The sequence below is a fragment of the Mirounga angustirostris genome, unplaced genomic scaffold (assembly GCF_029215605.1).
Source record: "Mirounga angustirostris isolate CCGP_5_RB_7025 unplaced genomic scaffold, mMirAng1.0.hap1 SCAF_8, whole genome shotgun sequence".
Classification (NCBI taxonomy): Eukaryota; Metazoa; Chordata; class Mammalia; order Carnivora; family Phocidae; genus Mirounga; species Mirounga angustirostris.
This window is the reverse complement of record NW_026991716.1, coordinates 98,756,863-98,781,307: the sequence shown is the minus strand read 5'-3', so window position 1 is coordinate 98,781,307 and position 24,445 is coordinate 98,756,863. Positions and strand designations below refer to the sequence as shown.

Sequence of the window (24,445 nt, the reverse complement as noted above, 5' to 3'; positions counted from 1 at the left end):
CTTCTAGTAGCCACATTAGAAAAGCTTTTAAAATGAAAAAAATAATTTTAGGAATATATTTTATATAACCCAATGTATCCAAAATATTATCATGTCAATAATTAATGTAAAATTTTCAGTAAACTATTTTACAGGGCTTTTTTTTCCCCACTAAATTTTTGAAATCCAATGTGTATTTTATACTTTTAGCATGTCTCCAATCAGTCCAGCTGCATTTCAAGTGCTTCCGAGCCACATGTGGCTAATGGCTACCATGTTGAACAGTGCAGATCTAGAGCTCATTCACTTTTCCATCTCACACCAAGGACAGCTTGCCTTACAAAAGCTTTGCACTGCAGTCAAAGGACCTTTCCATCAGCCCATCAATCCATTCACTTTCCTGTCTTTGCAGTGCTGTCCCCATTCCTCCTCACAGCCTGGAAAGCCCTTTCTCTTCTCCCTCCTGGTCTAGGTTCCATTTCTTTTCTTTTTTTCTTTAAACCCAGTCCAGATCTATAGTTCCTGGGCAAAACCTTCCTAATATGGTCCCAGATAAATTGGTTAGTTTCTGCTCTAGGTTTTATAGGGTAAGAGTTTACATTCTTACCTATTAATGAAGACGGCAAAAGATGATTTTAGAAAACTAAACATGGGATGCAATTAGAATTGGAAAACAATTGATAAAAACAAAACACAGACCTCAGAAGGTTGATATTGGAAAGCAATTTCCCAGTAGGGAGGAACAACCTTCCTAGGAATGCTTAATCAAGCCACAAATTCTTCTCCTGGAGATCTTTCACAGTTACTCTCGCCTACCATTCCCCAACCCATACTACTAGAATTAAATGACTCATGATCTACCTGAAGCATTGACTCAAATGAAAGCAACAACTTCTCTAAATTGCTCCAAAACTGGACTGAGACAAAGATGGAATATTCAATAAAGACTATCTTAATAATCTCAATTAATAAAGCAAAATTATCAGAGTATAATAGATTTTGACAATATGACTTGTAAAATTTAGCCTGTTTTCTATAAGAGCAAGAATACCTCATTCCTGTGGGACAAAGATAGGGAATCAGGAGAGATCTTGCTAAATTCTTTCCTTCCTTGCTCCTTTTCTTTCTCCACATAGTAACATGATCTTTGGCCTACAACCCTAGCACTTCCTAAATATCTTGATTTCTCTTGGTCTAGACCTGTACTGTCCAATACGATAGCTAATCCCCATACTGGCTATTGAATACTTGAAATGTGGTCAACCAAATTGAGATGGGCTGTAAGGGTAAGTACATACCAGATTTCAAGATTGAGTACATGTCTGAGTTCTCCATGGCTGCTATAAAAAATCACCATAAACCAAGTCACATCAAACACCCATTTATTCTCTCACATTTCTGTGGTACAGCTGTGGTGTAGCATGGCTCAGCTAAACCCAAAGTATCAGTAGGGCTGTATTCTTCTCTGGAGATGAATCTGCTTCCACGATCATTCAGGTTATTGGCCAAATTCAGTTCCTTATGGTTGGTTGTAAGGGCAGGTCTCATTTTCTTCCTGCCTGTCAGAGAGGAGCCTCTTTCAGCTCCTGAAGACCCCCTGCATTCCTTGTCATATCAGTCCCTCCATCTTTAAACCAGCCACAGCATGTTGAATCCTTCTCGTGCTTTAAATTTCTCTGACTTCTTTTTCACATCTTTTCTTGCTTTTAAGAACTCTTGTGATTAAAAAAAAAAAAAAGAAAAAAGAATTCTTGTGATTAGATTGGGTCCACCCCAACAATCCTGGATAATCTCCCTATTTTAAAGTCTGTAAAGTTAATTACCTCTGCAAGTCCCTTTTGCTATGTTAATGTCACATATTCACAGGTTCCAGAGATCAGGGCATGGGAGCCATTCTACCTATCATAATTCAAAAACAAGGGGGGAAATATTTCATTAATACCTTTTCTATTTCTCATATGTTGAAATTGCAGTATTTTAGATATTGAAGCTTAAATAAAATACGTTATTGAAATTAATTTCACCTGTTTCTTTTTATTTTCTTTAACTATAGTCTATTTGAAATTGCATGTATGGTTCGCATGCTGCCTCGCATCACAGTTCTATTGACCAGCGCTAATCTAAACCTAGAGAGAGGTTAAGTCCTCTTTACCATCTTCATAGCCTGTGACACCTGAATAGTGGGACTACCTCTTCTATAAGAAATGCTTCCCAGGGCGCCTGGGTGGCTCAGTCAGTTGAGTGGCTGCCTTCGGCTCAAGTCATGATCCTGGAGTCCTGGGGTTGAGCCCTGCATCAGGCTCCCTGCTCAGTGGGGAGTCTGCTTCTCCCTCTGCTCCTCACCCCACTTTCGTCCTCTCTCTCACTCTCTCTCTCAAATAAATAAAAAATCTTAAAAAAAAAGAAATGCTTCCCTTACAATCATGTATGACCTTACGCTTTCAGGACTCTAACCACTTAAACATAGCACAATACAAAAATCACAACTTTCAAACAAGAGATACTCAAGTACAGTGATAGAGTATGGAGATGTGGGTGCAGGGGCTCATTTCCATATAAGGGAAGGACCCCAGGCCACAACTGGACCTATAACCCTAGTGATTACTGAGCTTGCCCATGAGGACAAGCCTTTATTCATCTTTTCATTTCTCTGTGGGTACATAGGGAGGTTCTTTGAATGAGTATTTGCTAATCCAACTGAATCTAGATGTCAGCAATTGGCTACTTGAAAAAAAAAAAAAAAAAGATGGGTTTTGGAAAATAGGTCAGCTATCCCCTTTTCTAATAATGACAAATGCTTCCATGCTTTAACTGAGAGGATCAGCCTCCATTTAAACTATAAGCTGAACAATATTTAACGTTGCCTCTTTATGAGACAAGGGAGTGTGGTGATGCTCAGAAAAAAGTTCTTTACTAAATGGTCACTCTAATTAGCTAAATATTTTCATTATTGTGTGCTTTATTTGGCTTTGGTGACTAAACCAAACCAGAATCTATGACTGTTTTCAAAACTGCATTTTGAAAAGGTTTTTTGGATGTGCCACTTTGATGTTTAGTTTTAATTTAACACAGGGCCAAAATGTAACTAGTGAATATGTGAGACCCCAACCACCCACCTCCGTACTTCGACCAGCAAGCAGGAAGGCCAGGATATCTGTGGGAACTGAAGAGCAGCACAGAAAAAAAAGTGCAAATACCCCAATCTAATCCTCCAACCATGGACAAGGTAGAAACCCTTTCCAGAGCTTTACTTCTCAATTTCTGGATCTATAGCTGCTCTCAGCCCCAGGTGTGATCTTGCACAAGCTAGGCAAAATCACTTGACAATCTTGCCGTCCGTGCATCCATCCGTCCATGAGCTACTGAGCCAAGGATCCTCTGAGGGAAAGTTAGGCTTGCTGAGAAGCACAGGCTGCTGAGTGTTCCTCTCCTGCCAGACATAAACCTGAAGCAAGACAGAATTATGAGAAACCAGATTCATCTCACCCCATTGTCCTTCTCAGTAATCTTCCTGGCACGAAAGAAAAAGAATGAATACCAATATAAAGACAACATAAACATTTTAAATGAAGTTTACTAATTGAAAGGACAGATAGATGGAGTGAGGCATTCTTCAAAATCTATTGTCATGCCTTTGTGGACTTTATTGCTTATCAGCATTTTTCCCCTTAAGAAAAACAGAACAGCAACATTTGTTCAGAGAAAAAGCCAATTGTGTTGCTTCCTTTCTTACTGCTTTTATTGTTTGAGGTTTCTTTTAGACTATAATGTGGCATTGTGATTTTGAGATGGGGAAAAAAAACAATCCCTTGTCTTTCAAACATAAGAATGTGATTGTATGCTATTGTTGCCAACAATGAGCTAAAGAGGTTAATGGATCACATATCTGGCAAACAGCCATTTTTCCTCCTGCTCAGTATATTAAACAATATACATTCTGTTTTTGCTGCTGAGCTTATGATTTTGTCTGAGTAGTTGGTAAATAAGTTTACTTACATTTAAGTTATCTCTTTCTAGAACTTAGCAGCTTTGTCCTTCAGGCTGTATCCTGAAATTTAAATAAAGTGCACTTTGAGATCTGAGCTCAGGAGCTTTAAAAGTGATGGTAAGAGTAAGCCTGGGAAAGGGGGTGAGCCGGCTGTTCAGTGAGAATCTAGAAATATTGTGCCTTGTGAATTGCATCCAGCCTTTCATTTTCAGATTGCTGAATTAAGAGTGAAATTACCATAATAAAAAGAAATGGATATGGAGAAAGCACCGCTGTTCTTTCTAGTGTTGTTGCCAGTGATCATTCTAACAGATCTCTAATTGCAAGGATAATCCTCTCTACCCCAGGCTGACTCAACTTTTGCATTCTGTGACTGTCATTTGAAAACAGACAAGCCATCAGAAGCAATAACGTGTGATTCTCAACTAAGACTTTTTTGTGTGTTTCATTTGTACTATGGAATTAACAAGAGACCTAATGCCTCAACAGCCAAAAGAAAGGGGGGGGGGTTATTTATTTATTTATTTATTGAAGGAAACTCCAGAGAGAAGATACTTTATCAATAAGAAAGGTATTAGCTTTCCGGGGAATTTTGGTTGGGTGGCCATAGGTATTAAGGGAGGGGACTAGGGTTGAGAGAGAAGCAGCAACACCCCAGTTTCAGATCAGGTGGGATCCTTTCGATCTGGTAAATAGCACCTAGAGCTCCCTGGTCTCTGTGTTGCAGGGTGCCAGGGTAGGAGGGTCGCAGACTGAATTGGGAAGGCGAGTGTGCCTCTTGGGTTTGGGATCTGGACTCGAAAAAAGGCTGAGCGGTGATCTCAGCTTCCCAGCTAGGCGGTGATCGCCCCCTGTGACTCCGGATGCACACAGCAGTCTGAGATCGGCCGCTGCCGCCGCCGGACCCATCACAGCCTCCAGCTCTCTTGCCTGGCAACCTGGAGCCACACGCGAGCTCCCCGGACACGTGTGTGCCCCAAGCTCCGCGTCTAGGCCCCTCACCCCAGAGAGACCGGTCTCAGCTCCTCAGACACTGGGTCCTTCCGACTTCTAAGTTGCCAGGTTCTGTCGCCCTGGTCACTACCGCGGGTTCCCCAAGCTTCGACCTCAGTCGGCGGGGCTGCCCTGCGCATCCCCCTGTCCACCGCCCTACCGGCCCGCGGCTCCCGCGCCTGGGTGGGACGGGCGGCGGCTCAGCCACCGGACCTCCGCCGCGGTGTAAATCCTCTCCTCCCTCCCCCTTCTCCGCCTAAGCCCTGCCCTCCCCTTGCAGCAAGCCGCTCCGGTGTGTGCGCCGCTTTCTCGGCTGAAGACACCTGCGCTTCCTTCCCCACCCTTCTCCGCCCCTTTCGCTGCGGTTTCTCGCCGCCTTTGGGAGCTCGGGAGCGCCTGCTGGAGGAGGAGCAGGGGGAGGAGGCGGAGGGCGAGGAGTAGGGGCGGGGTGGGTGGGGAGAGAGCTGGGAGGGTGTGGACCGGCAGCCACTCTGCAGCTGGTCGCCGGGGACCGGGTCCCTCCCGCGTGCCCGAGTGATGGAGGGGAAGAGATTCGCTTAGACACACACACGCGCACACAGCTGGGCACGTCTCCGGGAGGCAGCTGCCGGCTCGGGCGCGCCGGGGGCCGGGCGGCGGCCGTGACAGCGCCAGCCGCGGGGAGCGGGGCGCCCGCACCGCTTGGCACCGGCGGCTCCGAGACCCAGGAAGGGAAGATCCCAGCTGCACTGACTTGCTCTTTTGGGCAGATCGGGAGGGAGCAGGCTGCCCAAGGAGCTGTCACAGAGGACACCGGAGGCTCTCCCCTTGGTGCTCAGAGTCCGGGGCCGCGCTGGTGCCCGCGTGGGGCGAGGAGGATGCGCACCTCCTCCCGCAGAGCGGCTGCGGGCCCGGGCACTGCGTGGACTCGGGTTCCGGCGGCTGCCCGTGCCGTGCCTGCGCCGCGGGAGCGCGCCCTGCCGCACCTGGTTCCAGCTTCCCGGGGAAGTGCAGGCAACGCGCCCTAAACTCCACTACTTCGCACCCGCTTCCTCCTCCTCCCGGCTCCCGGCTTGGGACCTCGCCGCCGCCGCCGCCTGCGTGTGGAACCCGCCCGCCTCTTACTCTCACGCGCGCACGCACAGCGCGGTCGCTCGCTCCCCTTCACGCAGACTCGCTCACCTCGGAGCCGGAGCCCGGGCTTCCGAAACTACTAGACCAACTGCCGCCGGGACTGCGGGAGCCGACCCGTGGCCCGGCGCGACCAGGCGCCCGCGCCCTGGGCTCCCGCCCCCGCCGCCGCTCCCGGGGAGAAGGTGAGCTGGGCGCGCTGCCCGCTTCGCGCGGGGGAGGGACTCGGGCTCAGCGGGCTGGAAGCTCGTAGATTTGGGGAGGAAGTGACAAGGGAGGGGAATCGCCCAAGTGAGACCTTCTTGTGGTGCCAGCCGAAAGCACTTAGTGGGGCGCGGTTCTCCTAGGCAGTGCCTGGGGTAGACTTTTGAGACGTTCCCTGGGGCTCGGGGTTAAACTAGTGCGGGAGGGGAAACGGCGGGGTGAATCCCCGGGTAAATTTTGAGAGTCGTCGGTGTCAGTGGGTCGGTCTCTCAGCGGGCGCTGGGCGCTGCGCTCTGGGCTCTCTTTGACGGAGGGAGGCAGGAAACACGCGTTAACTGCGCTCCGCAGAGTTTGGGGGCTCGCGCCCAACCACTTCCCGGGGTGGCTGTGGGGCTGTCGCTTGGAGCGCGAGGCGGCTTTGGGGGCCTGGGGGGCTGCGAGGCCGGAGCGGAGGGCGGGCAGGGGCTCAGTTAACTTGCGGGTCGGGTGCGTTGTTTGCCCCAGCCTACTCCCATCCCTCGCAGCCCCAGTCCCCGCAACCCTTCCCACTCCCGCCGCCTAAAACACACATACACACACACGAGATGGATGCAGTCGAGGGGACGGTCATATTATATTAAGAGGTGCGCGAGGTCGCTGCGGCTTCTGACTGGAGCGCAGACTCTTGCTCCTTGGACTTAGGCGTTCGTTCGCCTTGGTTTAGGGAAGCGGGGAAGGAGCGCCCAGACTCTCGTGGACGCCTCTACCTGGCGGTTCCAGGTACACAGCGAGCAAGCCTCCGCCTCAGCTCCGGAGTCACTTCACCCTGGTGGGCTCCGTTCTCCGGCTTCCCCCCTTGAGTGCTTCAGGGCGCGCACCCAAGAGAGCTGCTGCTCTGATCCGTGGTTACCCCAATGCTCACCCGGTGGGTCGGTCTCTCTCTCTCTACCCCCCTCCTTCCCTCCCTTCCTCCATCCCTCCCTCTCTGCCTCTCCATCTCTGCTACTTTCCCTCCCTCCTCCTAATACCACCTTCTTCTTGGAAAACATTGATCCCTTAAGGGGAGGTTTAATATTTGCAAAGTGCTTTATATCATATTACTTCGTGGATACATTTAATTCCACTGTAACTCTTCTCTGATTTATGTAAACTTAGTCTGATAAATAGCGTACAGGGTCAGGTTGAGGTGTGAGGGAGAGCGGGTGGTCGTTCTTTCTGTAAAGATGCTCAGATGCTCCTTTCTAAACAGATTTGCTAGAAGTGCTACAAGGGCAGTGCTTCTGAAAGCTTTGCTCAGTAGTTTTGACATATTTCAGGGCTTTAGACAAGTGTTTCCATTACAGTTTATTTCAAATTTATTCAGTTTCTATTCCAAGAAAAAGTTGAAGTGAAGATAAGAAAAGAGATTACAAATTTGGATATCAAAACTATTTTTAAAAATGTTTTTATTGATGTCAGTTATGTTGTAGCAGATTTTTTTAAAGTTACCTTAGTGGTTTCTCCTAATGAAGCTCTGAAAAGGAGAAATGAAAACAATACTACTTACTCTCCTCCCTTTGTTTACAAATGTTCCTTGCTTAAAGTGACTGAATGAGCGGCAGGGTGGGATTCTTCACTTGAGTGTGAAGTCAATCACCAGTGAACTGATGGAGATGCAGGAAGATACTGCACACAATAAACATAATGATGGAAGGAAACTGTTGTTTAAATTTAACTGCCTCTAGTGCAAAGAGTCTGAACAGTGAAATTGAAAACTGCTCTCACCCCTTCCAAATTACTCTGAACTATTTTAAAGTATTCTTTTTTCAATTAATAAAATGCATAGAAACATCATTAATGATGTAAATATTTTCAAATAGATGCCTAAATCAGGTTATGTGGGAAATTATGAGCATAGTATTTAGTGGAGTTTCACAGAAGTACTGGGACCATGTTTTCTAGGCTACGCCAGACCTCATCCTTAGATTTTAACATTGGAAGTTGCCTTTTTGACATCTTTGTGAGGAGGTGCTCCTTACAGTGTTTTGATTATGCTTTCATCATTGTCCTTACCATTTCGCAGGCATACACAGATGTTTTTGAATGAATAACCTTCTTACTCACTGAATTTTCACTCATTCAAAAAGTATTTATTGAGTGCAGGAGCACACACACATATGCAAAGCTAAGCTGGATGTTATTTTAAATAACAAGGAAGGATTTTCGGTAGAAGCAGGATGCCTACTCCTACACTGTATAAAGAACTGCAGAGCAGTGGCTTACTTAGGGAAGCAGCATCTTGCCCAAAGTAGGTGGTCAACAAAGAGTTGTTGACTCAAAAATCATACAAGATGTTATCTAGCCAACTTTGCTTTCATCCTAAATTCCACCATTATTCTTAACCCACCACATCATTTAGATATGACTCAACTTCAGAGAATTGATGCTGACTTTAATCTTCTTGCTCTTTGTCTGAATACTTTGGAGAAATAGAACTACCCATGCACTGCTCTAGCTTTCTGTATATGATTTCTGTGGAGCCGTGCCAGATCTGTATATGTCATTAGTATTCATTTGTGAGTAAATGCAAATGTTCCTGTTGCATTGAAAAAGTGAACTCGAATTCATAGAACACAGCAAGTATTTTGCTCCTTTTCTCCTCTCTTTGTTTTTATAGTCTCCAAAACAGTAACAGCTCTTAAAAATGCGATGATATGTCATAGAGCAGGTTAATTTAAAAAAAAAAAAAAAAGGTTAAGATTGTTTAGAGAAAGGAAAACAGCTTATGGAAATTTTAGTTGAGGAGAATTTTCTTTGGCTCTCTTGACATGTCTGGCAGGATGGTCTTTTATTTTAGGGACGTTCATTCATGAATGAAATAACTCTCAAGATAACTTCCTAGTAAGGGGAGCTGGCAGAGGAGGGAATGCTTACTAAAAATGATGCCAACAACTCCGGGAATAGAGTGTGAGCAGTACCACTAGGTTTGTGCCATTGAAATTATGTGAATCCTTGTATATTTTATTGGTCTTCATATGCATGGCTTTTTTGGGATTTCTTTGTAGTACTTTATTCGAATATTTTCATATTTTGCAGTTAGTGCAGTTAAGTGAGGAGTTATTGTTTGGTAATGGAATTATAGTTTGTTTTCAGAAAAGGTAAGTAGTTTGAAAGAAGAGAACAAGTTGAGTTCAAAGACTAATTATGCAAACCCCAGATTTATCTTCTTTCAGAGTTTATCCTTTTTCGGTAGGGAGGGGGACTTCAAAACTCGTTAAACTCTGTTTATGACCTAAATTGCTACTATTTAGAAAAACCTTACATTTTACTTTTTCTGCAAATTTAACATGAATTCTTTGAAACCAGCACAAGTGTAACTTTTTCCTCTCCAGAATCTACTTTAATTGTTGATAAATTATGCTCACTCTAGAATCAGTATTTGTTTCTGAGAGTCGTGATGTTATCCTAACCTTTACAGCAGAAGTACAATTAAAGCAAGTTATTTATAACTGCATTTAAAAATCACTGATCTAAGTCAAAAACATTTCAGAGCAGCTAACACTTAACAAAAGTAGAAGCAAAAGGTTATATCTGGAGATCCACATTTAAGGTATAGGCAGGATAAATGGACCTCTATAGATCACCTATGCAAGTTCCATTATCATGTCTTAGTTAACATTTGGTACAATGGATTATTTTTCATTTTCTTGAAAAGTTTTATGAAAGAAAACTATGTCAGTTTAAGAAATGGTTGAAGAGTTGGTTTGCTTTTAGCCCACTTTACCTGGATTGTGCATGGGAGGTGGGGAAGTTTTATATGTGAACACATATGCTTTTAGATACATATATGCATATATACTCATATGTATACATACAGAGTTTATCTTTATATATTGATTTATGTTTCTGTATATTTCTGTGCTTTGTCTAATAACTTTAAATAATAGGAAGAGAACCTCCTTTGTGGCATATATAGTTTGTGAAGTCAGCATCATCTTGAGAATGGTATACAAATGCTCAGATACTTTGATGTTAAAAATTGGAGTGTATTCAGCATTTTTGAACAATTTGTTCAAGAAGCTCTCATCATAACATTTAATATGTGCCCGTCACTGTCCAAAGAATTCTCCTAGTATTAACTCGATTCCAGTAGCCAGCCTGTTCTCCCCAGTTTTACAGAAGGAAACTAAGTAGGTAAAGTGGGTCTGATCCTCATCCCCATTGAGAAGGTGAGGGAAGTGGGGTGCTGTGGGCCTCAAGAAATGCCTCCAGCCCCACAGCTCCTAAAGGGCCGAGGCGGCATTCAAGGCCAGGCTGTCCACTATGCTTTGCCATTGCTCTTGAACAGATATTTTTTAAAGTAAGGGGCCGAGTGGGGAGCAAGTGAAGCGGTAAAACAAATACATTCTAGTGGCTGAGATTTATGACAATTATCAACTTTGAGTGAATTCTTAAGGAGTTCATGAGGAAGGCAGTTGTCATGAAGCACCCACATAACCTGAGCTAGAGCATTAACAGAGCAGGGATATAACTTAATGTAGTTTTTAATGGACTCAATAATTTTAAATTAGGTTCAGCTCCTTTTAAATTAGATAAGTTAAGAACTGGTGCCATATTTAAGTAGTTTTAATAGCTCAGAGGATCTGGTACTGAATGTTTTATGCTTCCCATAATATCCTTATAATGTGAACTTCTTGTGTAGAGGTCAATGGTATGTGTTACTATATGGTACTTGCCAAAGGAATCAGAGTTTTTTATGAAGGTGTGAAATGAGACTTAATCTGTTCTGATGTACAGGACATACAAGTAGGCATCCAATTAATGTTTACCGCATGAATTGATACAGGGTATTCTACAAGTTGCTAGTCCAGAAGTTAAAAAAAAAAAAAAAAAGTCTGTATATTGCATTGTTGCAAGACTGTGATTTAATATTGAATAGACTTTTTCCTTTGTCATGATCTCAGGACATTACTGTCTATGAAATCCTGTGGAATAATAATCTTTATGAGACTGAATGGCCTGAGATAGGAGGAGAATGGCATAAGGAGGGTGAAATAATAAACTCATTAAAATGTTTAAATTTAGAAAGTTGACAAAAGGAAAACTGCCATAATTGTACCTTTTATTTTAAAAAAGCATATAAGACATAACAAACATTAAGTAACACAATCTTTACACTGCTAATGAGGAAGCACAACTGTCCTATCATAAATATTAACAATCTTACCTAATGTATAGTTTGGAAAACTATTTAGGAACCTATTACCGTGTCACTGTAATCTCTCTACTGTAACTCACTAACCCAAGTCAATGAAAAAAATCACAATGCTTTTGAATGTGTCTCAACATAAATAAGGCACTTATTGTAGTATAAGTACTGGAGTCAGACAGAGCTGGCTGAATTAGAAGCCCTGCTTCACGGTTTATTAGCTGTGGGATCTTGGGCAAATTACTTAACCTTTCTATTTCTTAGTAATATTCTTTTATATGTTTATGGAAATACCAATTCTAGATTTCCATATGATAATATATGTAAAATGACTAGCATAGAGTGTCATACACGGTAAAGATTTAGGAAATAGTAATTGATATTGTTGTTATCATCATCACCTTTAACATCACCATAACATCACAGATGGTTAAACATAATAGGCACATTATTCTGTATCTATTTATACGTATGTGTATTTTGTATGTTTGAAATGGTTGTTCTTCATTGTAAAACATAGGTTCTATGGGTTCTCCTACTATTGAGGGAAACGTATAAAGAGAAGAAATTTGTGTGTCAGAGTGGTTCTAAATAAAAGCCCGTGTCAAGCACAGAAATTACGAGGAGGCTTTTGGGACAGCTACTTCACTATTTTTTCTTGCTGGACCTAGCTATACATTTTCACACAATTCTTTGGAAGATACAACCTCTTCTACAGATGTAGTTAATGGGGAAGAACAAAACATATTGAAAAGCATTGAAATATTTATGTTTATCTTTATATCCAGTAGGAGTTGAAGTATTAGGATAAACAGAAATTTCTTTCTCTTTTATATATTTTTTTCTTTTTTTATATTTTTATACCATAAAGAGTTTGTGGTTTAAAGTAAAAAGCTGTTTTCTAACTCTGGTCATTAAACTTAAGTAATATAATTTAAAAGGTTAAATTTAGTTTTATTCTTAGAATTTTTTATTGTTTTTTTTTTAAGATTTATTTATTTGAAAGAGAGAGAGAGAGCACGTGTGTGTGCATGTGATGGGACACGGGGCAGAAGGAGAGGGAGAGAGAGAATCTCAAGCAGACTCCCTGCTGAGCAGGAGCCCAACACATGGCTGCATCCCTGGACCCTGAGATCATGATCTGAGCTGAAACCAAGAGTCGAATGCTTAACCAGCTGAGCCACCCAGGCGCCCCTATTGTTGTTTTTGTAACTTATTTAATTCTGATAGATATCTGGCTATCAAGCTCAGGAACTAATTTTCCTTTGTGTTTAGTTTGCCCTAATGAATATACTTATTTATCTCTTTATCTTTGGAAAAATAATAAATGATAATAGATAAAATTTAATATTTACTATGTACCAAGCATTGTACAGGTCTTAACGCATTTCATTCCCACAAAACGTTCAATGGGACATATGTTATTTATCTTTCCATTTCACAGATGAAGAAATTGAGGCCCAGAGAAGTCCTAGAGCTAGAAGAGTGGAGCCATGATCCAAACACATGCCATCTGTCCTAGAGCCCACATATGCCCACACCAACAGACTTCTCAGTAGCATTTAGCCCCAGAGCACTATCCTTGGATTTCTGGGCCTTGAAACTCACTCCTCCCTGTTTCCCTGTGTCTTTACTGCAATAAAAGCAGGATTTATTTTTAATAAAGTTTAATTTCTTGGCTTTGTCATATCACACTACTTTCCAATGTATATGCAGCAGTCACTAAAGCAAAGAATGAGACCATATTAATTTTTAGTAAACTATTGGATCTATTTTTAAATAGATTTAAATAGGTCTGCCAAGATCCTGCTAAATAGTTGCATCCATGCTCTGTATGCAGTGATAGGGAACTGATACTCGATGCTAGTGGAATTTCTTCATCTGGTGAGCCAGCTGCCTGTGGGCTGAACTTCCTAATTGCCTTACTTTTTCTGAGCTGAATGAAATAGTATAGGATCTAGGGCATTGGAAATGGGCTTTCTTCCCAGGGACACAGTGTGGAGAAGTGGAAAGGCTCGAGACTGGGGAACTACAGGGTTCCTGCAGATGTGGATGATTCCTTTCTGTTAAGAATAGCCAGAAAAGGTCCAGAAACCATTCCACTGTGCACCTGACTAAGTGTTTCTGAAGGGCAGGGATTATGCTGGACTGTGTTCTTATTATCTTTATTTCCATGGTGTTTGGCACATGGTGAAATGGGGCAGATACAGGGCTTCTTCCTTTGGGCATTTCAGAACCTGGAAAACGGAGCCGAGGGATCCAGACAGTGGGGACACAGGAGAGAGGCAGAGACAGAAAACAGGACAGATATGGGGGTGCATGAGGGAATGATGGGCCAGCAGATGGATTGGTAGCTAGTAGGAGTACTTCTTTCCATTTTATTTTTATTCAGGTATGGTTCTGTTTCTCTTTCCTGCATCTACACTAAATGTGCAGTGCCCACTTAACCCTGATGTCTGACTCTTTAAAGTGAAGAACATTATTGCCCATTATCCTGATAGCAGTATCCGGCACACCAGAAAATCCTAATAAATATCAGCTATAATTATTGCCTGATTTTCTACAGAACTTTGGGATAAAGTTCAAACTAGTTCAACATTCAAAGCTCTGTTTTTTGTTCAGTCAGGTGTTTATCTTATTCTCATACCCTGTCCACTCTGAGATGGGCAACTGGGCAATGAAGGGTTACTATAGCAGCATTTCATTTTGGAATTGCTGAATTCTTTTTTTTTTTTTTTTTAAGATTTTATTTATTTGACAGAGAGAGAGAGCACAAGCAGGGGGAGTGGCAGGCAGAGGGAGAAGCAGGCTTCCTGCTGAGCAGAGACCCTGACATAGGACTCGATCCCAGGACCCTGGGATCATGACCTGAGCTGACGGCAGATACGTAACTGACTGAGCCACCCAGGTGTCCTGGAATTGCTGAATTCTATAAATACTAGCATCCTTTGAATAAGGAATTCCCAACAATAAGATCAAGGGCTTGAAAATTTATATGCACCATTACTTTTCTAATGTGACCTCTTGTCAAGGGGTGTCTATTATTTTGCTCTTCTCTGTTGGTGATATTATTTAATCCAGACACTCAAGAAAAATGAGAAACCAAGAATAGTTATAAGGATCATAGTAGGAATACAAGTAGCTTGGGATCATCTTGTAATGCTCCTTCTCCTCCAGTCTGTCACCAAGATGTACCAACTGGGCCTCCTGAACTCATACCTATCCCATCAGCCTCAGTGTGCCTGCTTCAGTTCAGTCAGAACTTCTCACCTGAATCACACTAGCCTCCTCACTGGTCAGGTCTCTACTCCTTGTCAGAACTGCAATTTTTTCCAAATGCAAACCTGATCATGTCATCCCCCTGCTTAATAACCTGCAGCATTTTTGCTTTTAGGGTAAAGTTCAGACTAGTTCAACATTCAAAGATCTTACTATTCCAGAGGCCCAGCCTGGGACTCGTCTCCCCTTTACTCCAACATGAGGTCCCTGCAATTTGGAGATTCTAGGCAAGGATAGAGCATGTTTGTTCACACACCATGCCTTTGCATATACTGCCCATCTGCCTAGAGTGCTCTCTGCTTGTCTAACTTCTCCTTGTTTCCTTACCTCTTTCCTTCTTGCAGCCTACCCACCCCCAGCCAAACCAGGATGGGTTGGCTTTCTAGTGTATATCCTCTCTATATAGATCATACTCTTCAATTATTGGTTTGTTTGTTAGTGGCCTCCCGACATGCATATATGCACACTCCCTCCACCCCAGTCAGTATCTGTATCTGCAGTGCCTAACATAGTGTGTGGAATATAGGAAGCACTAAATACATTTGTAATATTGGAGAAATAATCACCATATCCTTCCCTCTGCCTTGCTTTTTTTCCACCTTTTTCTTACTCACTGACTTGCTTGATTTATTTTGGTATACACTTACTGAGCAATGACTGTGTAACAAGCAGTGGGTTGGGTGCTGAAGAGGTCAGTGACTCAGTCCTTGCTCTCAAGGAGATTTGCAAGTCCAAGAGCAAATCCAACTGGTAAACAAATGGGTGGTACTCGGTGTGCCAGATGATGGAGAGAAGATATAGTGAATGTGCTAGATGATGGAGAGAAGATACAGTGAGGACACAGCATGAGGAAGAAGGTCCCATTCTGCCTGAGATCAAGGAAAACTTGCTCCCCACCCCCATCCCATTTCCCCTCTTCACCAGTTTTCTCAGTGTCCATAGGTAGACATCCATCTAGCAAGACTACTACTTTTGAGGAGTAGATTTAGGTCTCTCCATTTTTCTAATAATGGTCTATAAAGAACTAGACAGTTTTGGGTGCCTGGGTGGCTCAGTTGGTTAAGCGACTGCCTTCAGCTCAGGTTATGATCCTGGAGTCCCAGGATCGAGTCCCGCATCGGGCTCCCTGCTCAGCGGGGGGTCTGCTTCTCCCTCTGACTCTCTTCCCTCTCGTGCTCTCTGTCTCTCATTCTCTCTCTCAAATAAATAAATAAAATCTTTAAAAAAAAAGAACTAGACAGTTTTAATTTTTATTTTCTACCTATAAGACTCAAAGTTCCATAATAGTCCATGAGCTCATTTTTGAGTTTTTCTTCTTTTCAAATTCTTTTAAATATATCTAAGTCATTTATTAATGATTTTTCCCTATAAAGCAAGATACTTTGTGTAACCAATTATGAGTATTTACTTAATGTGAGATAAAAATTTCTCTTCTAAGATTTGAAATAAACATGAAATTAAATTCTTTCACTATGACCAAATGGAAAACTCCATAAAGCCAAAAGATTAGCTAATACCATATAATAAGCACATTAACATCCTATCTAGTTCTAAAGAAATAGAAACTGCCTTTTGATTGATATATGTGTGTATATATATATATATATATATTTTTTTTTTTTGGAGTGGGGAGGGGCACAGGGAGAGGGGAGAAAGAGAATCTCAAACAGACTCAATGCCTGGCATGGAGCCCAACGCGGGGCTCGATCTCATGACCCTGAGATCATGACCTGAGTTGAAATCAAGAGTCAGACACTTAACTGACTGAGCCACCCAGGTGCCCCTCAATATATTTAATAGGAAACATTTTTAGGTGTGTGTAGCTATTCCCCTGGTGAGTAACCAAACATACAAATAAAATAAGAAATTCCTGGGCGCCTGGGTGGCTCAGTTGGTTAAGCAACTGCCTTCGGCTCAGGTCATGATCCTGGAGTCCCGGGATAGAGTCCCATATCGGGCTCCTTGCTCAGCAGGGGGTCTGCTTCTCCCTGTGACCCTCCCCCCTCTCATGTGCTCTCTCTCTCTCATTCTCTCTCTCAAATAAATAAATAAAATCTTTAAAAAAAAATAAGAAATTCCTTTCAAAAATACAAATACAACATTACCTTCAAAAGCATAACATATATAATATACTATTCTCTAAAAATATTGATGCATGTAATATGGTATTTAAACTATTTTAGCTGACTTCTTTTATTATGGTATTATTTTTAAAATTAAAAACAAAACAATATTAAATATTATGTTATTGGCTTCCCCTGAAGTACATAAAAGCATTAACTAATATTCCCTGGTTGTATAGACATTACATTCCCACTGTATGCCTTAAAGCTGAGAGAAAACCAGGTGCAATATAAAAGTAGAACCAAGTTAATCCTGTTTGGTTTCAGGTATAAATTTATTTTACTTTGAAATTTTAAACTGTTGTAAGAATTTAACTATATTCTGTTTTAAAAGGTGCCTTAGCTAAGAGTATGTATTATGTGTACATACATATATGTGATAATTTATTATGTATACTATGATAATATTCATATTAACTCATATATATGTGTGTGTATGTATACACATATACACACACACACACACACACATATAACTTGATTACCAAATAATTCTGTTGCCTTGACAAAGGATGTAATTTTATTCTTTTGCAAGCATGAAGTTCTCCGTGACCTAATTCCAATACAATAACAATCAGCCATTTTTGATCTACAGGTGGTTCCCTACATACATTACGTGTTCCAAAATATGTGTGAAGATAAAATGTCAGAAAACTGAACAAAAGACGTATATTTGTTTTAAGAAGATGATCATAGAACTTACCCTCCAAGCTGGGATACTTTTGAAAGCTAAACAGATATACTAATAATTATGCTGAGAGAGAAGAATATTATAAGATGCCTGCATGGAGACCAGCCCTGGGAGCCTGGGCCTGCACCATCATCACTTACCCAACACAGGGCTGGAGCACTCATTCTGACAACACACATGTTAACAGTGTTTGTGCGTGCACTTTCTTGATACAAAAAGTGGGCTCAAGGAGGAAGATCTTTTTCTTCGAGAAGACAGTCGAGTGGGTCTTAGCTCCCCAAGTTGGCAAAAGGGAGCCTGATGTTGGAGGGGGTGCAGGCAGAGAAGGAAATAAGATCTTTGTGAGTGTGTTGCACTGGGGAAGCTGTGGACACAAGGCTCATGTTCTCCCCACTCCATCATCACCAGCCCACAGGTAGGAAGTGTACCTCCAGCCCTGCTGTCTAAACACTTGTCACCAAATATCCCTCACTGGCTTCAGCCAGCTGGAGTGGGAAGCAAGTAACAATACGGTGACGATAGCGCTAAGTCATCACCCGTGTATTTGGCAGCCCTTTCTTGAGCACCTACTATATTCCAGGAATGTTTCAGCTGATTGAAAAGACTGAGTTTGGCATATGACAGGCTGTTTAAGGATTCAGTGAAATTGTCATAGGAACCCATAAAAGCCAAAAGATTTCAGAGGTCTCACCACAGTCCATGTTTGTCTTATTGGTTTTTCCCTTTGAATAAATCCTACTTCTTAAGGAGCTGAGTAGCTTTTTAGTGTGTTCTTTCTTCGACTGAGATGCTGATCACTTGAAGTTTTTAACATTTTGGTTTCTTAGAAATATGTGGAGTAACCCATGTATTCTCAATAAAGGAGGTAAGGGAAAAGGGAGACTTTATACCATTCCCACTGGACCTTGCATCCCTTACCCAAGGAGGAAGGAGACCCAGGAAAAAGAATACAAGTTAGTGTCTTGCCTACTATATTTCAAACATACATTCTACTAGTTTTACCTTTTTTCATTATTTTCCATTGGGAAAGCTTTTTTTTTTCCTGTCTGCGATGAACAACCAAATTATTAATTATATTTAAATAATGTGCTGTATGCAGAAGAGTAGCTGCCAAATTTGTTGGGACCTATAACAAGTTAATTAATTATCCAGTAACACGAGGACTATTGGAGTGTTGGATATAAAACAGATGGTGGGAGAAGAAGGATGAGGCAGTCAGGATGCTGTGAGGGGTGTGATAAGTCTTTGAGCCTGTGTGGGGTAAAACCACTTGTGCGCCAAGCCCCCTCATTCTCCCTGCTGTGTTTTTCCCCATTGATCCTTCCACCACGCCATCACTTCACTCCTTCAGACTCCAGCTTCCTCTTCCCACTGCCGCCACATTCATTTTCAATGTCAGGGGAAGGAAGGGGAGGTGAGGGTAGGAGGTCTGCTCCCCTTGGACCCTGGACACAATGCCAGCATCTGTGGCCGCTCCAGTACCTGTCCCTTGCAGGGATTTGGGCTGCCGTTACCTTTGTCCTGACATTGCTTGTAGGCAGATAGATCAGAGCTTTAAAGAGTTGTACGCTCATTTCAGAATCAGCTAAGATAAATTAGTATTACAAGCAAAAGCCATGATTTTTTTCATTTGTAAATTTCGAAGATGTAAGCTGAAGTCAAACATTTTCCCAGAGAAAAACCTGGTTGAATATCATTGAAAAAAGTACAGAAGAAATAGTTACTACCCCTGTGCACCTTTCAAAGTGATACTCCTCTGTCTAGTACATTTGTGAGAATTAGAAGGTGCATTTATACTGAACTCTACTTGATGGTAGAGATTATAGTGATTTCACTATTGATGCTTTTCTTACAGATTACCATCATGTTGTATTTTTAACTCTGAAAGTCACAGTACTTGTTGGTGTTACAGAAGGGTGACATTTAGATTTCAGATATGAAAAAAAAACTATTTAATTGCAAACTTTATTACTCATGCGCTAAAGAAATACAGAATAACCCACTTAAGGTATCTTGACAATAAAGTTACTCATTGATCATAAAAAAGAGTGAGTTTCTGATCTGGGGAAGTCAGCAGTCACCTTGCCTATCCCACCCTCTCAATATCAGGCCCATCTTTTATCATTTAAAGTAGATCTCCCTAAAATAGATTACACTGACAAGTAGTAATTACTGACAGCTGCATTTAATTAGCAAAGCAGATTCCTGCTCATGACAATAAAGTATTATTACATGTTTAGCATTAGCACTGGCAGTAAAAGAGGTGACTTTGCTAACACAGAACTAGAAGACCTGTTTTCTTTATTTAAAAATACACACACACAGTTTGGCTGGAATTGAGCTGGTGCTACGTGGGAGTGTCTATGGTTACAAAAAGAAAGAAAAACAGCAACTGTAAAAGTGGTTTAAAAAAAACAACAACAAAAAACCAGGCAGGTTATCCAAGGAATAAGGAGTAGTCCAGTGCTAACCACTGGCTCCCAGTCTGGAATTGTGTGTCATTGTTTTTGTGTCTGAGTCTGTGTGTATGTCTGGGGCTGGGGCAGGGGGTGGGGCGAACGTGTTTGGATGTCAGAGATAGAAATACAATTAACCCATGTAAATTAGTAATTTCTGGATTACATTAAGACACTGTTGTGTTTCTTTCTTTTCTTCTTAACCCGATACACAACTCTAGCTTGTAGAGTATTTGAAAAGTATATGCGGTCAAATTTCAGATTTAATATACACTCTGGATTTTAAAGTTGATTGTACGTTCTATCCATTCCTTCTGATCATATAGGCTTGTCCTTTATCTTTTACTGCCCCTGTTATTTCTCTGCCACTTCCCGGTCTTGCTCTCACCTGGAATTCTTACTAAGAACTTAGAAGGGTGAGGGCCGCTTGGGTGGCTCAGTCCTTAAGCGTCTGCCTTTGGCTCAGGTCATGATCCCGGGGTCCTGGGATCGAGCCCCGCATCTCTGCTGAGCAGAGAGCCCGCTTCTCCCTCTCCCACTCCCCCTGCTGTGTTCCCTCTCTCACTGCCTCTCTCTCTGTCAAATAAATAAATAAAATCTTTAAAAAAAAAAAAAAAACTTAGAAGGGTGAGACTCCAGACATCACAATAGGTGGTCAGTATTTCCTTTGATGCTGCCTTCCTGACCTCACCAGTCTGCAAGGGAGAGCTAGCTGCTCCTCATGGAGTAGGAAGGACCGTGGAGAGCACCAACACTAGCGCTTCTTGACTTCAGTGACATTTGCTGTTTTCATTATTTAAATATTTTACTCAGGACATGTAAACAGATCCGCTTATTGTGGCATTATCAGCAGAAACCTGTCCCAGAACTTAATATATTTTCTCCCATTTGTGGGACCCAATTCTGAAACAGTTATTGGAGGTCCCAAGTCTGAAGTAAGAAGAATGATGTTGCATGTCTGGAACGTGTTTTTATGAGATGGCCCTAGTATGTTTCCACAATGCTGCTTTAAGTTATCTGGACAGCATTTATTTTTTATGTTGTAAAAATAGACTCAGTATAATATACTGCCATCTTGTAACTTGCCACTATAAATGCTATATTCCTAAAAGCTTATGTATCCATGGCAATAAGAGGCAAAATGAATATGAATCAAGGAATCCTAAATTGATCCTCAAAAAAACTTCCATCCTTAAACTGGTCAGCAGACTTCCCAAACTTAACCTTCTTTGTTTTTCCTCCTCTCTCCCACTCACCCTCTAGTGGACAGGAGCTAAAGAACAAGGGGGCTGCAGCAAGAACAAGACAGTCTGCAGCAAGGTAAACAGTGGAGATTGCACAAAGAATGGGGCCAACCCACTAGTTTGATACTTATCAATATGCACAAGTACACTGTGACCACAGACTGAGTTCACATCCCCAGACTGGGCACTATACCATCTTTGTTAACTAACACTGCTTATTCTAACTAGCAAAGATATTTAAAAGAAAAAAAAAAATTAGGAGTATATCTCTGTTTCAAGGAGCTTTTGCAAAAAGTAAATTCTAAGAAACAGCATTGGTATGGATACTAGATAGAAATATGTAAGTGAGCATTGAGTTGAGACCTATGAAGAGTTATTTTGATTATTAAACTGCAAAACTTCACTAACATCCTAAATTTAAAGCCCTACTGAATCTTGTAATACATTGGCATTTAAATCCTATTAAGAATAGAGGTTTATTTTTATTTTGTGCTTTAGAAACCAACCAAGAATAGAAGATTATTCACTGAAAATAGTTTATAGGATTCAAGGACATGGACTGAAAAGAAGTATTGTGATCATTGAAATTGCGTATGTTTGACAACTCAATGTTTCAACTATAAAACTTTCCAAAATTAGATCTATAAAATTGGAAACTCTACTATGCATCTGCTCTAATTGCTGCGCTAGTTCATAAATTAGTACTGAGGAATGAAGGTGCAAATATTCTCTTTTAAGAACATCTTTGACTTTTAATATTGTTGTTACTCAGAATTCCATATTCAGTCATTAGGCAGATACTTCTTGAGAGCATACTGTGTGCCATAGAGGTGAACAAAACAGTCCTCAGGCTTCATGGAGTCAGGTGAGAAAGCGAATTCTTACATTACAATTAAATAAGGACTAATGCATTGTCATTTCTTCCCTCCTACCAACTAGAATGTAAACTCCACGGAGAACAAGAATTTTTGCTCACCGATGTACCCTAAGTATGCCAGAGTATTGCCTGGCACATAGTAAGTGCTCAATAAATACTTGTTGAATGAAATCATAGTTATGGGACATATTAAAGAAGAGTAGAGGAACAAAGAAGAGACTATGAGGGAAAGGAGTAAGAAAGTACTTCCCTTAGGAGGTCAACCATGAACTCAGTCTAGAAGCTCTAAATGGAAAATTACTTGAGTAAAGCCTATAGGGGCCTTATATACCTGCTTAAAGCTGAGTAGGCTTTTTTTTTTCTTTTCATTTCATTTTCATTGTTTTTTTCTTCTTTTTGTCTTGAAACATGCCTGACACTGAGTCAAAGAAATACTACTTTGACAGCCAAAATAGTAAACAAGCAGTTTGAATCTTGAGATGCAGCAAAACTTCTTGAGACACTTCTCTCCATCTCTCTGTGTGTATTTCACACGCACAACAGCCTTAAGCAAAATCTACCTTCTCGGCTAACTCCTAATGAAACCATCCTCCAAACCCAACCCACTTTACAAAGAAATAACACTTTCATCATGTTTCTGTCCCACCATATTGTTGAACCAGGTCCTCTAATTTCTATCAAAATTGATCTAGGGTACACAGTTTTAAATTGGGACAGCCTTTGTTACAAAGCCTAGGTTACTTTGTGGTTTAAATAGGTTCTTATTTTAACCCTTGATCAATTGTGCCTAGATAACTAACCCCATCAAGTTGACTTGTAGAATCCTTTTTGCTGCAAGCCATATCTCCTGCAGTGGATTCATAAGTCATTTACAGATGCTAAATTTAGTAAACCATTCGTTCAGAAAGTGGGAGATGAGGCTGATGCATTCAAGGTTCATTTCCTACTGCAAAGCAACCCAAAGCGTTTTTTAAAATCTTTGTTTAAATGTTCCTTTCTCTACACTGGGACCCGGTGTGGACATTTCCTGAATGTATAACAATCATTTCCTAGTACTTCATTGACTAGCCATATCACTGAAGTTGTCCTGTGCTATAATGCCCCTTAAGTTGGGTAAGACACATTATCCTCAATTGGAATCACTAGAAAGCATGAGTGGTGAACCCACAGACTGGTATAAGTGAAAGGAGGCTATAACAGGGGTTTGCTCAAGTGCACAGATCTATTCCTGGTCCATCTGAATACACTTGAATATGTTGACCAAAAGTCTTCTTTCAGAATGTGACCATACCAAGAGACTACTGATAGACTTTGTGCATCCAGTTGTCTCAACATTTGGAATAGGCTTTGGCTGGAGAAGGCAAAGGACATAAAAACAAATCAATAACTGACAAGTGATGCCTAAAATGCACAAAGATATAGTTTTCCATGAAATACCCTGGTTCTTTTTCTAAGGGAATTTATCTTGATGGGCAAATATCTGTAAGAAACTCAGGAGAATAAATCTTAGCCTACATAATGATTAAATAATTTGTGGGGGAGGGTGTTCATTTTTTAAAACTTGGAGTCAGAGCCATCAAACTAATGTTGCATCATAATGTTTTAGGTCCAAGGATTTTGTTCTATTGTACTGTGATTGAATGTCAAAAGCCATGTGTAAATGATGAATAAAAGTGATGAGCTGAAACCAGAAACCTACCCATGTTAAGAACCACTTGCCCCTCCAGGGCCAAGTTAGAAATGAAAGTTTTCAGAAAAGACATTCATGGGAACACAAGTATAACTCTCTTCACCTGATCCAGAATCTTAGAAGCTTTTTGGTTTTTCTCACCCAGGTATTTTACTGGGTGTTAGTGATACCTGGCAGCTGTTGTCTAAAGGGGACCATTTCAAGAAGGCACATTTATGTGCAGTAATGACTATAGCAATGCACAGTAACTCTTCGGTTAGGTGGGCTTTATCTCATATAAATTCCTTGTTCTTCCTCTTTTCAAATCTCACACCCTCAGAAGCTAAGAAAGGACAGGAAGAAGTCAGTGCCCCCCAGTGCTCCTGCTGGAGTCTTCTCTGAATGTCTTTGTTAAATCTCACCTCTTGACTCAGCATCCCTTCAAAACAGCCTTCTAGATCTCTTTGGCCCTAATGTTGAAATTGTCTTTTTCTCCTGAGAATCTTTGAAAATATCTTCTGTCTCAAATTAAGGTCCAAAGCCTGAAACCAGTTCTCCTTAGTTCACCCGAGGCCCACCCATAGCTTTGGACTCTGGATAATTTTGTATACATTAGCTTTCTATTCATTGTGTCAACTAAATATACAGAAGCAATAAGATTTGTG

General features: G+C 41.4%; 1 protein-coding gene and 1 long non-coding RNA gene across 4 annotated transcripts in view; one reads left to right on the top strand and one right to left on the bottom strand.

Annotated features, from left to right (window-relative positions):
* Nucleotides 1-1,344: 1,344 nt before the first annotated feature.
* LOC123837075 (uncharacterized) lies at nt 1,345-6,260 on the bottom strand. Of its 2 annotated transcripts, XR_006789148.3 has the most exons (5): nt 6,122-6,260; nt 3,976-4,027; nt 3,096-3,424; nt 1,803-1,878; nt 1,345-1,694 (listed from the first exon to the last, which is right to left on the bottom strand). It is a non-coding gene; the product is annotated as an uncharacterized LOC123837075 (long non-coding RNA). The 2 variants fall into 2 exon arrangements; XR_010413738.1 differs by lacking the exon at nt 3,976-4,027 and having other exon boundaries at nt 6,122-6,258.
* The window catches only part of HS3ST5 (heparan sulfate-glucosamine 3-sulfotransferase 5), a 268,868-nt gene continuing 250,539 nt past the window's right edge, over nt 6,117-24,445 (top strand). For both annotated transcript variants that reach the window (XM_045865356.3, XM_064598025.1), the window contains exon 1: nt 6,117-6,255. The gene's annotated coding sequence lies outside the window, so the exon portion shown is untranslated. The remainder of the gene's footprint in view (nt 6,256-24,445) is intronic.